This window comes from Strigops habroptila, chromosome 12, assembly GCF_004027225.2.
Source record: "Strigops habroptila isolate Jane chromosome 12, bStrHab1.2.pri, whole genome shotgun sequence".
Classification (NCBI taxonomy): domain Eukaryota; kingdom Metazoa; phylum Chordata; class Aves; order Psittaciformes; family Psittacidae; genus Strigops; species Strigops habroptila.
In genome coordinates this window covers 181,652-193,523 of record NC_044288.2, presented here as the reverse complement: position 1 = coordinate 193,523, position 11,872 = coordinate 181,652, and the positions used below count along the sequence as shown (strand labels likewise).

The 11,872-nt window shown below is 50.3% G+C and overlaps 1 long non-coding RNA gene and 1 pseudogene across 1 annotated transcript; one reads left to right on the top strand and one right to left on the bottom strand.

The window, feature by feature from the left end:
• Nucleotides 1-2,175: 2,175 nt before the first annotated feature.
• LOC115615609 lies at nt 2,176-7,801 on the top strand (annotated as a pseudogene).
• Nucleotides 7,802-10,373: 2,572 nt separating this feature from the next.
• Nucleotides 10,374-11,357, bottom strand: LOC115615613. Its single transcript, XR_003994104.1, has 2 exons — nt 11,301-11,357; nt 10,374-10,410 (listed from the first exon to the last, which is right to left on the bottom strand). It is a non-coding gene; the product is annotated as an uncharacterized LOC115615613 (long non-coding RNA).
• Between the last annotated feature and the right edge of the window lie 515 nt (nt 11,358-11,872).

The following is an 11,872-nucleotide window of genomic DNA, read 5'->3' as shown; positions in this document are numbered from 1 at the left end:
CATAAGGAAGAAGTTCTTTACTGTGAGGGTGGTGAGCACTGGAATGGGTTGCCCAAGAAGTTGTGAATGCTCCATCCCTGGCGGTGTTCAAGGCCAGGTTGGACAGAGGCTTGGGCGACATGATTTAGTGCGAGGTGTCACTGCCCATGGCAGAGGGGGTTGGAACTAGATGATCTTAAGGTCCTTTCCAACACTAACCTATGATTATATGATTCTATAATATTCCCAATGATATTATCTCATCTCTATATTAGCCTGCACATATCTTTGACCTCTATAATCTGTATGTAATTTGACCACCAATTTCACCCGTAATGTCACCAGGGATTTGCATCTGGACACCTCACTCCTGGCCCCCATCACTGTTAATGACCATGAGAGCTGAGACAAGGAGCTCACATGTAGGTGTCTTATTAATGAAGACATGACCAGAGGCAGGAGGAATCCCACCTCCTGTGGGTTTGTGGTGAGCCTGGGAAGGAGCTGAGCCCCCTTCCAGCCCCAGGGCTACAGTCCCAGGAGGAGATGCCTCAACTAACCAGGCTGAATCCCTTCCTTCAGCAGGGGTAAAGGACATCCCTGCCTGTCCTGGTCTACCTTTCCTGTCTAATGATGTGACAAGAAACAGGCTGCCCACAGTAGTGGTTGGGTCACCATCCCTGGAGGTAAAGGACATGTAGATGTGGCATTTGTGGACATGGCTCAGTGGTGGTCTGGACAGTGTTTTGTTAATGGTTGGACTCGATGTTCTGAAGGGTCTTTTCCAACCTAGATGATTCTACAGTTCTAAGAAAAGCTGTTCAGACCAAACTCTGTCTCTCAGCAGAGAAATGACACTGCAGAAATAAGTGTGTCTCCCAGCTGAGGGAGGGAACATCAGTGCTTGCTTCAGGCTGTTTCCCATGGTGTTCCCCTGGAGTCCCAGGGAGCCCTGGAGGGAGCCCAGAGGGGCAGAGGCAGCGCCACCTTGGGCTGGGCTCCTGGGACGCAGAGAGATGCTGGCAAGCAGGCAGCACTGCAGAGAGACAGCTCTGGCCAGAAGCAGGGCTGGGGCACTGCCTGCAAGCACCGAGGGCAGACCTGCCAGCCTCAGAGAGCTTAAAGGTGCTTGGCAGTCGAGGATGCTAAGAGCTCCCTGCAGGAGAAACCTTGCCAGCCCTGTGCGTGGTAAGGCTCTGGGTGCAGGGCAATGCAGCTGCAGTTCCTGGAGGCATCTCCTCAAGCTGCTGCCTCGAACAGTCCATGGGATCTGTCAGGAGGACTCTCATAGTTTCTATGTGTAGATAAGGAGAAGGATGTGCTCCAGAAAGGATGTGCTCCAGAGCAGTGCTTCACTCTGCACCATGCAAGGGCCAGGAGAAGACAGGTAACTTGTCCCAGGGCTGGCTGCAGGGTGTGAATGTGGGTGTGCAGCCAGGGGTGCCCAGCGCTGCCCTTGCGAGCAGGGTCCCTGCACCCCAGGGGCTATGTGTCGGGGCACTGACTCTGCCGCCTCTCAGGGTCAGCACTCAGCCTGCCCGGGAGCTCCCCACAGTGCTTGGGTAGAAGCTGGGGGGAAGGATTGACCCCAGCAGGGCAGCCGAAGGGCACTGCTGCTGTAGAGAGGGTGCTGTGTGGATCAGGGTTACTCACAGCTCCAGGTCAATGCAGGAATTTCCTGGGGAACTTACCAAGAAGCACAGCAAGGCAGGGACTACCTGAAAGGGAAGGATCCTGTTCTATCAGTTTCTGCTCTGATTGTTTTGGGTAGGGAGTTTAAAATAAAAATTAATATCTCGATTTAGAAGAAGGCACTGAAGTTCAAAATCCTTTTCTGAATAATACATAGACTATGAGAAATCAACACACCAATTTTTAGAGACAGTTCAGTCACTTTTGCAGCCTCACCAGGGTTTGTGTGAGGTTCCCATCAGAGCCTGCAGAGGCAGAGTAGCCCCTGGGCAGAGCCCTGCTGCCAGGAGGGGTGTGCAGGGCAGAGCTGAGCACACAGCCCATGGGATGGGCTCTGAGAGCACTGAGAGGGATGTTAAGTCATGCTGAGCCTCTCCTCTGCAGCCCCAAAGTGTTCAGAGTCATGAGTGTGTAAACTGAACTTCTGTATCTGACATCCCTCCTATCCTAACCTGTCACTGCCTTTTTCTCCTTTCAACAGTGCCCTGTGCCCAGAGGCAGCAGATGTCCAACGGCAGCTCCATCACCCACTTCCTCCTCCTGCCATTCGCAGACACGCGGGAGCTGCAGCTCTGGTACTTCTGGCTCTTCCTGGGCATCTCCCTGGCTGCGCTTCTGGGCAACGGCCTCATCAGCACCACCACAGCCTGAGACCAGCACCTCCACACCCCCATGTACTTCTTCCTGCTCAACCTCTCCCTCCTGGACCTGGGCTGCATCTCCACCACTGTCCCCAAATCCATGGCCAATTCCCTCTGGGACACCAGGGCCATCTCTTATACAGGTTGTGCTGCCCAGGTCTTTTTCTTTCTCTTTTTTTATCATAGCTGAGTTTTCTCTCCTCACCATCATGTCCTACGATCGCTATGTGGCCATCTGCAAGCCCCTGCACTACGGGACCCTCCTGGGCAGCAGAGCTTGTGTCCACATGGCAGCAGCTGCCTGGGGCAGTGGGTTTCTCAATGCTCTGCTGCACGCAGCCAATACATTTTCACTACCCCTCTGCCGAGGCAATGCTGTGGAGCAGTTCTTCTGTGAAATCCCCCAGATCCTCAAGCTCTCCTGCTCACGCTCCTACCTCAGGGAAATTGGGCTTCTTGTGGTTAATTCCTGTTTAGCATTCGGGTGTTTTGTTTTCATTGTGGGGTCCTATGTGCAGATCTTCAGAGCCGTGCTGAGGATCCCCTCTGAGCAGGGATGCCACAAAGCCTTTTCCACGTGCCTCCCCCACCTGGCCGTGGTCTCTCTGTTTATCACCACTGCCCTCTTTGCCTACCTGAAGCCCCCCTCCATCTCCTCCCCATCCCTGGACCTGCCCATGGCAGTTCTGTACTCGGTGATGCCTCCAGCAGTGAACCCCCCCATCTACAGCCTGAGGAACCGGGACCTCAAGGATGCTGTTAGGAAGCTGGTGACTGGCTGTGTTTCAGCAGCCATACACTGCCTGCTTTCCTCTGCAAAGGGCTCCCAGTGTAGGTCATGACAGGCCAAGTCTGTCTTTCCTGCTTTATATTTGTTTTCCTTTTTCAAATTGTGATGTTCTTGTCTTCAAAGACATGTCAATTTTCGTCCCCTCCCACTTAAGTATCCATGCACCTTGTCTGACCCACAGACTTTGTGTCACTGAGGGGTGTCTCTCATTGTATTTAAGGGAAATAAATGAACCTGCAGCAACTTCTTCTCTGTGATATGTCCTCACATGGCAGGAATGAAGGGGAATGAAATCAGCTTTCTGGCTGCTCCAGCTCTGGGATGGCTGCGCTGTGCCTGGAGCAGTCAGAGCTCTTGAGGAGCCCAAGGTCCGGGGCTGTTGTGCTGGTATGGGGAGATGGGATGGCATGGGCGGGCTGCAGAGCTCTCAGGGTGTCCTGGGGAGGAGAGCAGGGGACACAGGTGTCCCTGCAGAGGACTCACCTGCACTGGCACAGGCTGGGGCTGCCTGGCTGGGAGCAGCCCATGGGAAAGCTCTGGGTGAGCAGGAGCTGGACAGGAGGCAGCGTGTGCCCTGGCAGCAAGGGAAGACAGCAACATCCTGGGCTGGTGGGAGGACAGAAGGCAATGGGGGATAGTGACAGACGAGAGGTTCATACGGAACCAGGACATATGGAAACCTTGTTCCCATAGGCTCAGGCAAGTGCTGCATCAGGTCACCCAGGGAGGCTGTGCAGGCTCTGGCCTTGGGGTTTTCCAACTCAGACTGAATCAAGCCTTGAACCACTTGCTCTGACCCTATTCCTGACAGGTTGGACTTGAAGACCTCCTGGGGTGCTTTTCAACCTCAGTTCTCTTATGATCTAGCAATGATGGATTATCAAGAGCCACAAAGATGCTCCAAGGGCTGGAGCACGTCTCCGATGAAGACAGGTTGAGAGAGCTGGTGTTGTTCAGCCTGGAGAAGACAAGGCTCCAGGGAGATCTTATTATGCCCATACCTAAACAGAGCCTCCAAGAAAACTGGAGAGGGACTTTTTACAAGGGTGTGAAGTAACAGGACAAGGGGGAATGGCTTTGAGCTGAAAGAGGTGGAATTTAGATCAGACTTTAGGAAGGAATTCTTCTCTATGTGGGTGGCGGGAGACTGGCACAGGGTGCCCAGAGAAGCTGTGACTGCCCCATCCCTGGCAGTGTTCAAGGCCAGGTTGGACACAGGGGCTTGGAGCAACCTGCTCTAGTGGAAGGTGTCCCTGCCTGTGGCAGGGGTTGGAACTGGATGAGCTTTATTGTCCCTCCAACACAAACTATCTTGTGACTCTGGATTTCCATGAGGGGCAGCTGCTCCATGACTCTGAAACACCCTGAAAGAGCCCAAAACAGCCTGAAACACCTAAACCCATGCAGCAAAACCCCCCAAAACATCCCCAAACATCCAAAACCACCCTGAAGTTCCCCCAAGACACCCCCAAACACCCAAAAAGACCCTGTAACAACTCGACTCCCCCAAACACACCCAAAACTACCCAAAGCCCCTAAACACTTTTAAAATACCCCTGAAACACCCTTGAAACACCATAAAGCACCCCCAGAGTACCCAAACACCTCCCCTAAAATGCACCAAAACACCCCCAAGGCCCCCTCAAAACATCCACAAACACCCTGAAATGCCCCGAAATACCCACCAGACTCCCCCAAAACAGCAAACCGCTCTAAACCACCCCCAAGAATACCCTGAAACAGCTCAAAACACCCCAAACCACCCCGACAACACCCAATGGACAGCCTAAAACATCCCCAGAGCCCCAGAACACCACTGGCATCCCCCAAACTCCTCATGTCCTTGTCCCCTCCCTGCCATGATGCCTTGGCCTAAATCAAACCCTAACCCTGAACCGTAAACCCAATCCCTGACTGAAATCCCTGTTCCTGACCGTAACTCTAAGCCTTATTCTTTGTGTAATAAGGTATAATGTAATGTAATTAAAATTATTATATATAATAATAGAAATTATTACCTATCAGTATTACTATTATAAATTACACACTCCAATAAAAATGCTTTTCAGCCCGGTGGGCCCATGATACCTCAGGCCATAGAAACTGAGGGGAGCACCCAGAAGGGACGGGTTGCTGCTTGGATCGGGCTGCGTGTCACTCAGTGGGTACTGAGCAATTGTATTGGGCATCACTGCTGGCTATAGATGTTTTCTTTCCCCTTTTGGTTCTGTATCTCTCCCCCTGTTGTTTCCATTCTTCTTAATCACAAGAATACTAATATTACACTGTACTTGATTTCAGTCCTTGAGCTGTTCTCATCTCCACCCGTGGGTTTTACATTGTTCCCATTCTCCTCCCCATCCCACCTGGGTGCTGAGCAAGAGGCTGCTGGTGCTGAGTTCCTGGCTGGCTTTAAACACTGACCCTGTCCTGGCCCCTTTGCTGTGGCAGCAGGGGCTGGACGTTTGCACTCTTGGAGCTCGGCTCTTTGGATGGGCACTGAGCTGGAAGCAGCATTATTTGGCTGAGGAAGCGCAGCTCCCGAGTGCTGCTGGGGCTGGGGCAGTGCTTGCCAAGGGCAGGGGAGGCTCAGCAACAGCTCCTGTCCTGGCGCTGTTGCTGTGGGAGCACAGGGGCTCCCGCGGGCATTGCCGCAGTCAGGATTGCGCAGGGGTGGCCAGAGCCCACCAGCTCCTTCCCACCTTCTGCAATGCCCAGTGGGCTTCTGGGCTGTGCCTGCGCCTGCCAGGGCCTTTGTCGCATTCCAGAATGCATTGCCAGAGCCCTGCAGAGCACCGGAGCCTTCCACAATGCCCGGTGCTGGCCTGGGCTTTACTAGAGCCCACCGGGACCCCTCCTGCCTTCCGCAATGCCTGGTGGGCTACCGTGCGCGTTGCCAGAGCCAGGCAGGTCCCCTTGTGCTGAGCTCTCAGTGACAGCACCAGCAGCTGCACTGCCCAGGGGCTGCTCCTGCCCTCACACCTTCTCAGCACCTCTCACACCAGCAGCTCCTGCACACACAAGGCTCCTGCTTCGCCCCCAGCACCTCTGCAGCCAGAGCTGAGCTCCAAGCACAGGAACAAGCCCCGGGCCTCCTCCTCACCTATCTCCTGCTTCTACAGCTGAGATAGCACCAGCCCATCTCCTGACAGCTTCTCCTCCCTTTAGAGCACACACCCACAACGTGTTTCAAGCAAACACTAAAGTAGGATTGAAAAGTTAGAAAACACGTACCTGGATGCACAGGGCAGCCAGGGGAGATGCAGCCTCCCGACGGAGGGGTCTCCTCTGCACTGGTTCCTGCAGGGCTCTCGCTCCTTAAATAGCCCATGCTCACCGTGGGGGCCCCCGTCACTATGGGCGTCTCCACAGCGACTGCCACGGCTTTGTGATGGCGGCAGCATCGTGCCCATGGCCACTGGGCACCCAGGGATGCTCCAGGAGTCTCCGTGGGGTGACCAGCCTCTGCCCAGCTGGCTTGGGAAGGTCCCTCACTGGCTGCTCTTCCGCATTGCCTTTCAGCCGGAGGTACAGCATGCGAGGGGTCACAGCCCAACCTGGGCAATGAACAGGGCGTCACGTCCACCTACGAGAAGTGGAGAGTGACCGACATTCACACATCAGAGAATCGTGGAATCCCAGGCTGCTTTGGGGGGGGAAGGGACCTTAGAGCTCATCCAGTTCCAACCCCTGCCACAGGCAGGGACACCTTCCACTAGAGCAGGTTGCTCCACGTCCCTGTGTCCCACCTGGCCTTGAAGACGGCTAGGGATGGGGCAGCCACAGCTTTTCTGGGCAACCTGTGCCAGCATCTCGCCACAATCATAGTAAAGAATTTCTTCCTAATGACTAATCTAAATCTGCCCTCTTTCACTTTAAAGACATTTCCCCTTGTCCTGTCACTGCAGGCCATTGTAAAAAGTCCCTCTCCAGCTTTCTTGTAGGCACCCTTGAGGTATTAGAAGACTGTTATAAGGTCTCCCCTTAAGGAGCCTTCTCTTCTCCAGGCTGAACCACCCCAGCTCTCTCAGCCTGGCTCCAGAGCAGAGCTGCTCCAGCCCTCGTAGCAGCTCCATGCTCTCCTCTGGACTCGCTCCAGCAGCTCCACATCCCTCTTGAGCTGTTGCCCCAGAGCTGGATCAGGACTGCCTCTGCCCAGCCGCCAAACAAGGTCAAGTGCCGCTAATCAAAGAGATTTATTGCTTACTTATCTAAACAAAGTTGTTATTTATTGCGGTAAGAAAACAGCGATAGGAAAGGGGGAGAAAATAGAAAAGAAGGAAATCTGGCAAGCAGTCGGGATAGAGTTGCAGCAAGAGATAGTCACCTCATGGATCCAGTGGCATCTCTCTGGTCTGTAGTCTCGGTGTACTTTGGTAGCGGGGGTTCTACTTGCCGTTGGATCACACAGTGTTTTATAGGGTCTTAGTGCATTCTTGCGCATGCTCTCAGTCCTGGCACACTGGTCTTGAGGGGCATACGCGGGGTGCATGCCAACACGTGGGGTGCATGCCAACACTGCCTGATCATTTGCTGTGGGCTGCACACGCCTTGGGAGGTTGAGGGTCACCCATGCCCAGGCACATCATCCACAGCGATGTGCCTGCCTTGACCTTGGTCGAGACTGGTTTCGGGTGGCTGCTTGTTCCTTATCTGTTCACAGCAGCTGCGCATGGCTCAATTGTACATCTTGCAGTGAGCTCACCAGGATTGCAAATAAGCTTTGAGACAGTCAGCTTAAAATATGGTCTCCCACAGCACACCGGGGCTCAAAGATTGTTGTGTTTTCATCCATGGTGGTGAAAAAGGAGGGAAAATAGTTAAGCATGGAAAAAAGCATCATCTATACAATCTTTACAACTGAGGTGTTGGGTTTAGGCCTGTTCTGCTAACAGGCAGGGTACACCACAAAACAGCCACAAGCTACAGTTTATTAAATGTTGAGATGGACAGTATCGGACTCCAATCAATTCTATAAGAATTATAGTTGAAGACCTTTATTTGGATCATTTGCTCCAATCCTACAATTAAACAAGCACACTAAAGCAAATAAGCATCAGGTATATTTCTCTCTATATATAGAAAATAAGTAGAATAAAGCAAATCAGCTATATATATATAAGTAAAGTACAGAGGAAAATGAGCAATGCATCAAATCATTACTGCACAGAGAGAACAGAGAGTAAGAAGAAATATATCACCAATTTGGGTGACATGGGTTAGTGTGTGGTGTCCCTGCCCATGGCAGGAGGTTGGAACTAGATGATCTTAAGGTCCTTTCCAACCCTAACTATTCTATGATTCTATAAATCACTACCGAGTCATCCTCCAGGCCCACACTTCAGCTGGGAAGCCCCATTGCAGCTGATGCTGGGAGTCCCAGGTAATTGGGAAAGTTCCTACGCGGTGCGTCCACCCAAAGGTGAGGCCTCGGATTCGGCTACAAGAGGCTCCTGCTTTTATACCCTTAGAAACACAACCAGCTTTATGCCAGCTCTGTCACTGTTTCCTCATGGGGCCGTGCAGTTTCTCATCATCTCAGTGTTGGCTGTGCTGAGAGCATTGGCCAGGCACCTCGGTTTTAGTTAGGCCATAGTGCCTGCTCATCACAAATCCATGGATCTTGGTGACAATTCATTTTAAACTATGGTACAGTTCCCTCAGGACATCCAGCATCAATAACTCCAGATGTTTGTATAGGCCAGTGTCAGTTTGCTTAGTCACTCACTCACACAAAACAGAAAGTCCAGTATCTGCAAGGAAAATGATTCTTATCTCCCTGAGGGTGCCCTAGCACAGTCACTGTTAACAAGCGAGATTCCACCAAAGCTGAGAACAATGAGTCTGCTGTTTTGATAGTGGCCACCAAATAGTTCAAGACTGCCTTTGCACCTGCATCAGGACTGCCAGAAAACATCCAATGTGGGGCAGTGTCTATAATCTACCAACTGTGGACATGCAGTATCAGTTGGCTCTTTCTCACACCCTTTCCCCTGAGCAGAGGGGTTGAGGATGGCCCCCACCTGGGTCTCCATACCCTTGGGTAGGGAGTATTCTGTAGCGTGGATTTTCTGTAGTTAAGTCCACCAGCACTTTTGGATCACTGACTAATAGTGCGCTTGAGCATCTTGGGCTTCTCTTTACTGCCCCAGTCCTGCCAGCCCATCTGTGCTAAGCACTTACAATCAAATGAGGGAAGCAGAGTAATCAGGATGTATTTAATAAACTTTAAATGCTCAGTAATACTAAGGCCATAAATGAAAGAATCACAGAGTATCTCCTTACTGAACACAAGGGCACATGTTCTTGTCTTTCCCACTGCTACCTCCTGTGCTCTTCAAGATGCCTTCCTGAGCTTATCTGGTTTACCGTTAATGCTCATTTCTATTGAATCCTACTAACCCTTAAAGCTGTCATCATGTAATTGGAGAAACCCAAGCTGGATCAAACTATTTTTAATGAAGTCATCTGTTAGAAAAATGCATGCCAGGAGGTAAATTGCTGTTTTGTTAGATTTATTCCCAATTACCTTTACGAAGATGTTGGTTTGGGGCTGCAGCTGTGGAGCTGTTGGTGACTCGCATCCAATGCAAGAGGGTGTATTCACTGGCAGGAGGTGCCTGCATTCAAGACATGTGGCTGAAAAAGCCACATCACATCATGTCATTAAGGTTATCAGGAAGTTTTCAGTGTTTTCCTGGTTAGAGTCTACAGCAGCAAAGTCACTAGAAACATAGCAACTGACAGCCACAGCTGCTGGTACTGATCCTTACAGATCAAAGGCTATTGAGAAAATATGGAGAAAAGTGGAGAGTGACTTTCCTGACAACTAAAACTAGGCCAGAAAGCTACTAAGTTAGTTTTCAGTAAAATTAAAAAGCTGCTCTCAATTGTAGGAGTTGAAATCCTCCCAATTATGAACCTAATCTAAAGAGGTGGTGAATATTCTCAGTCAGCACTTGAAAGTACAACATTGCCCCAGACAAGACATCTTTCTCATGATACAGGGGAAAAAATTACACCACTGACTTGTTAAATCAGGTTTATTATCTCTTGGGAAGAGCTTAGAGTAGACAGTTACAGGTATCACTGTAAAAACCTGGCGCTCTTATATATGTGCCCACACCTGCCACTGGTTAAGGTTTCAGGCATGATGGATCTTTTACAGCTATGACATAAGCAGTAGTTACCAACTAACTGCACTAGTTAGCACTGCAACAAGATGCATATGCATATGCAGGTCCTGAAGATGCAGTGGTGGTTGTTGCAGGATGAAGAGGAACCTGAATTTGGTAATGTTTCCTGACACTGGTGGATTTACTTTTCCGTTCTTACCCTTACTAACATATATGGCACTTGAAGGAATCTGTGGTTAATTTTGCCCATCATTTAAGAACTACATCCAGTGATAAAGGTATTGAACAAAATCACAGAATCATAGAATCCCAGACTGGTTTGGGTTGGAAGGGACCTTAGAGCTCATCCAGCTCCAACCCCCTGCCACAGGCAGGGACACCTTCCACTAGAGCAGGTTGCTCCAAGCCCCTGTGTCCAACCTGGCCTTGAACACTGCCAGGGATGGGGCAGCCACAGCTTCTCTGGGCACCCTGTGCCAGTGCCCCACCACCCTCACAGGGAAGAACTTCTGCCTAAGATCTAATCGCAATATCCCCTCTGGCAGGTTAAAGCCATTCACCCTTGTCCTGTCCCTACAGGCCCTTTTCCAAAGCCCCTCTTCAGGTTTCTTCTAGCCCCTGTAGGCTCTGGGAGCTGCTCTAAGGTCTCCCCCTTAAGGAGCCTTCTCTTCTCCAGGCTGAACCAGCCCAGCTCTCTCAGCCGTGCCTGTTTAACTCCTGGGCTGTGGGTGAAGGCCAGTGATCCACAGAGGATGTGGATGAGAACTTAATAAAATATACTATACTTTCATTCACTGGTTTTTGCAGTCAAAGCAAAATGCAACAGCTTAAGAGATTCACCTTGGAAGAAATCAAGACAGCTACCAGGTATGAAATAACTCATATGTCAATAATATTGTTTGAATGCATAAAATTAAGTGCAAGTACAGTTGGTGCATCAAAACATGTTGGTGAATTTTCTAAGTTCCTTTATGAAATGTGCCCTCATAAAAATTATCATGAAATGCAAACAAAAGTCTCGAGGCTCAAAGTTTCACATGAACACGTAAGAGAAGTTTTTACCTGGATTCAAAGCTCTTATTCAGACCTGATTTCATTTCTAGAAGAGTATTTGTGTCTTCTTCCTGTTTAGCCTTCTCTGGAAGAGGGATTTCAAGTGGGATGACCTGAACAACTGGGATACAGCCAGCTGCCAATTTCTCCACAGTGCTCTTTAAAGAAGAAAAACAAAAAGGCAGACGATAATGTTTCTGAAGAGAAGAATGCATTGAGAGATACGGTCTTTTATTGTGATTCCTGTCTTCATTTGTTTCTCTTAAAAGAGAGAACACCAGATTCTTTAAAGTGTTATTCCTGTCTGCATGATTTTCACATTGAAAAGGAGCAAGGTCCTAACAACCATCCCAATTCCAACTTATTCTCCTGTTGCAGAACTATGAAGAAAGCTTGAGATGAGCACTGTTGCTTTCATTTCACTTTGACCTTCCTTGCTGAAGTCTGGTTCCCATGTGCTCCAGGGAAACACCTTTAGCATCATACATGAATGATGCTACCAGGGAAGTCTCTCCACTCTAATGGCACATTGGAGCCAGCCTCGTGTTTCATTGCAGCCATCTGAATGGATAAAAGATGTC